This window comes from Chelonoidis abingdonii, chromosome 18 (assembly GCF_003597395.2).
Source record: "Chelonoidis abingdonii isolate Lonesome George chromosome 18, CheloAbing_2.0, whole genome shotgun sequence".
Classification (NCBI taxonomy): Eukaryota; Metazoa; Chordata; order Testudines; family Testudinidae; genus Chelonoidis; species Chelonoidis abingdonii.
The window spans coordinates 11,184,710-11,189,135 of NC_133786.1; positions in this window are offsets into that span (position 1 = coordinate 11,184,710).

Here is a 4,426-nt window from a genome sequence, read left to right on the forward strand (position 1 = left end):
GCCAGTAACTTCGATTTCCGTCCACACTACACTAATTCCGAATTAGTAACATCGATTTTAAGGTTACTCCTGTGGTTTTGAAGGAGTACTAAAATCGATTTAAATAGCCCTTTAATTCAAATTACAGGGCGGTGTAGTGTGGACGGGTGCACCATTAATTCGAATTAACTCTGTTAAATTCGAATGTAAGGCGCAGTGTAGACGGGGTCTTAGAGTGATGCAGTTCCTATGTCCCTAAAGGTGGATCCAAACATTCCTGAACTTTTAGGCACTTTGGATCCAGAACCAAAATTCTGCACTGGGCCTAACTGTTTGAAAGTACTTTGCATGATGAATACCTAATGTTTACTTCTGAACATGAAAGATGCAAAAATTACAGCTTTCTGGTGCTAAAGATCATCACATCCTTTTCGCAGAAGGGTGTAATCAATATGACAGAGGAGAATCTGAAACCATTTTCTACCTCACTGTGCAAAATAGGAAGTATGAGAAGGATGTTTTTCCCAGACTAATAGCAAGTGTCTCACTCATTTGGCGGGGGGGAGAGTTGTTAAAAGAAAAAACAAACAGTATAATTTGGGGGAAAGACAAGCAACAGGCTCAGAATGTGTGACAGCCTAGCCACCAAATCTGACCTGTGGAGTAATGCAATAGACAGACAGACATTCTACAAATCCCATCTACTCTATTAGCATGGTTTATCTTCCCCCTGCAAACAAATATACCCTCTGTAGGGTGACTAGATGTCCTGATTTTATAGGGAAGTCCTGATACTTGGGGCTTTTTCTTATATAGGCTCCTATTACCTTCCACCCCCGTCCCAATTTTTCATACTTGCTGTCTGGTCACCCTAACACTCTGAATAGATTGGATCTTCCACTCAAGAGCTCAACACCTTTTCCTTTTAGTCACCATTCTGAAAGTTACTATGTACCAGAAAAACAGAAAAAGAAGAAACTGGTAGCAATTCTAATCCAATTTACCTTTGTCAAATGGAAGGGTCTTTTAGAGCAGTTGTTGTATGGTGTCCATACACAAGACAACTGGGAATCTCGACTTCTGGGTTCTACTCCCAATTCACTATATGGCCTCGAACAAGTCATTTCACTTCCTTATGACTCAGTTTCCTCACCTGTAAAGTGGATTGATATGTTAGTTCCTCACAAGGTTGTTGTGAGTTTATATTAAGGAAGCACTCTGACAGCATCAGATAAGGGTGCTGTGTTAAACTTTTGCACTAACAACACTACCACCACCTAGTTCTTATTCATAAATCTTATAAGTGGTTTACAAAGTAGGGTCACAGTATCCTCCCTGTTTTACAGATGGGGAAAACACCAGCCTGGAGATGGGACGTGACTTGCCCACGGTGACAGTGCAAGTTATGGCCAGAGCCAGGAATAAAAAACTAGTTCTCTTGACTACCTGGTCCACCCAGGTACGCCCTAGTATGTTAAAAAACAAAATGTAGAAGGTTAGTCCAAACTACACAAGGGGTTTTGTGGATATGGGCAAGAATAGAATCTAGCCCCTAATTTGTAAGGTTTGTTGCGTGCTTTGGATTAAATAGCATTTAAGTATCACTCAATTTTCATTCCCATTCTTACGGTAATGTGCTGACTTAGAGGAGAGCATTAAAGGGCAATCATTTAAGTGAATAATGGAGGTGTCATGGGGGACATGTGGATCTACTTGACTGTTCTGGTCTACTGAATAGGTTTGCTTAACCCTCTCACTAAGATTGAGCTAAAATCCATTTGTCTCGAATTCCAGGTCAGGTGTTACATTTGCAAAGTGGTAACTTCTGAGACATTAAATACCCCAAGAAACTTGATCATAGAAGGTCGCCTTAGCACAGGTTTCACGTGCCAGTTCTTCACTTGATAGCCAGAATAAACATCCTCAGTCTTGTCAGTGCCCCTCCCTGGCACAGATCCAAGGTACAGACAGCTGATTAACTACTGTTTTGCCTGATTCTGCTCTCATACCAAATGGAAAGAGCAAAAACAAAAACAAATAGGAAGAACCTCTCCCAATCCTGCTTTTTATTGCAGCTGAGGGCTCTGTAAAAATTGGAGTCCCTCATTCATAAACAAGGCTTTTAGAAACAATCTGAGCTCATTGTGTGCCCTAAAACAACGGTTAACTGCTTTGTTTTTTCACTAATTTTATGGAAATAATCTGGCACTGAACATCCTCTAGGGGGCATGCCAACCCATGCCTACATAAGCAGTTTTCAATACCTTTATGATGTGGAGTCAGACCAAAATCCAGTGTTATCGAGCTCTCATCTCACAGTGTGGCTTATGAATATGCAAAAAGATTATGTGCAATGAGGCTCCCTGCTGAATTCACATTTATATGAGCAAGTCTCCCACCAGCCTTCATGCTAACACCACAAATACATTCTATTTGTAGAGTACCTTTTATCCAGCATTCTACAACAAAGTACTTCCTCCTAGAATCTACTCATGAGTGAAACTGCATGCAATTCTTCAACACTCCCGAAACATCACTTCCCACAGCATTATTTTATTATTTCATATTCACATTATGTTGTGCCAGGAGGCCCCAGAGTGCTAGATACACCACAGACCCATAGTAAGAGGCAGTCCCTGCTCTGAAATGCTTAGCCTAAGCAGACAAAAGGGAAGTCATTATTATCCTCCTTTTACACATAAAGGAACAAAGATTTTAAGTGATTTACTCAGGGTAACACACAGATTCTGTAGCAGAGGCAGAAAGCAAACCCAGACCTCCTGAGTCCTAGTCCGGTGCCTTAACCTTAAGGCCAGCCTTCCTTTCCCTACAGAATACTCGCTTGCCCATGGTGTTCTCCCATCCAAGTCCCAACTCAGCCTGTTAAGTAGCCTACTTAGCTAATGAAATCTGAGATCACCACTAGAACCAGAGGGGCTGCAGGCCACAAAAGTCGTATAAAGTTGGACCTCACCTACTAGTTTAAACCCCATTTCCCTTTATATTTCCATTTTTAATCAGCATCTTCTTCTCTTTGCCTGCCAGTAGAGACATTTCCTTCCTTGTCCATTACCTTCTCATGTGATGGAAAGCATTTCTCTGAAGCCCTTTTTACTGCAACTCTCCACTATTTAACTCTGAAACATTTGGGAATATACACAAGCTGCTAAACAAAAAAATTTTAAACCTACAGATCCAATTATCCTTCCTTAGGCAGTGTCACCTGGTGGATAGAGCACTGGACTGGGACTATTCCTGATCTGGCTGCTGGGTGACTTTGGGCAAGTGAGTTCATTTCTCCATACCTCAGTCTCCCCATCTTTAAAATGGGGATAAGGACGCTTATCCCTCCTATGTAAAGAGCTTTGAGCTCTACAGAGGAAAATTGCTAGATAAGAACAAGATTTTACTACTACTCTGGTTTAGAATCTCATCCTAAAAAGCATTTTCAACCACAATGAAATTTCATGAATTTTCTCTGTAATTCCTGGTCCAGTTTTTACATACAATACTATCCACTGCTGTCTAGATGACTGAAGTCAAAAAGCCACTTCCGCACGATTAAAGGCTGCACTTGCACATTTTCAACATGAAGTGAAAAATTTACACTGTTGTGTCGATAGGTTCTTAGAGGTCACATGGTCTAATAGATTGAATTTAGGACTAGGAGACAGGAATATATCCCCAGGCCACACAGAAAATCAGTGTGCAAACCAGGATTAGAGCCCAGATTCTCAGCTGGTGTAAATCAGCATAGAATTTACCCCACCAGAGGATGCAGCCCCAGATCTTTTGATTCAGCTTCAAGAATAATCCGCTACAGTGCGGTTCCCCAAGATAAAGAGATACATCAGTCCCATCTTGCTTCCCACAGCTATCAGGTCTCGTTAGCTCCCACAAAATCCCCATAATTTTGCTTTGAATTCTTCCCTCTCCCTAAAGGTGCGTCTAATTCCGAGCCCAAAGTGAGACAAGAGGTTTCTGCTGCTAATGAGAAATTAGCATCTGATACTCACTGTGTGTGATTCACACATTCCACACACACAGAATTTACAGGAAACTAAAAGCACTAGTCAACATACACCCAGTTAGAGGCGTTAAGATTAACAGAACATGGTCTGTGAATTATTCATGAAGGAGAATTTCTCTCTTTTCTTTTGTGGTTAGACTCTGAAAACCACAATATGCTGCAAGCATCTGTTTCATTATCTGCAACAACTTGAAAGTCTGTTGGAAAACCTTCATATTTTTCATTTATAGGCTTTCTAAAGATGTCCCAATGGGACATGCCCAGCTACTAGACTTGCTGTGAAGTCAACTGACGGCTCCAAAAAGGTCCATATACCAGCTTCGAAGTTAGAAGCCAATGCAGATTACTAGAGGCACTGCTCTCAGTGGCAAAGTCAACAGCCTTATGTTTAAATAGTTGCTAGAGAACCTACTTTTA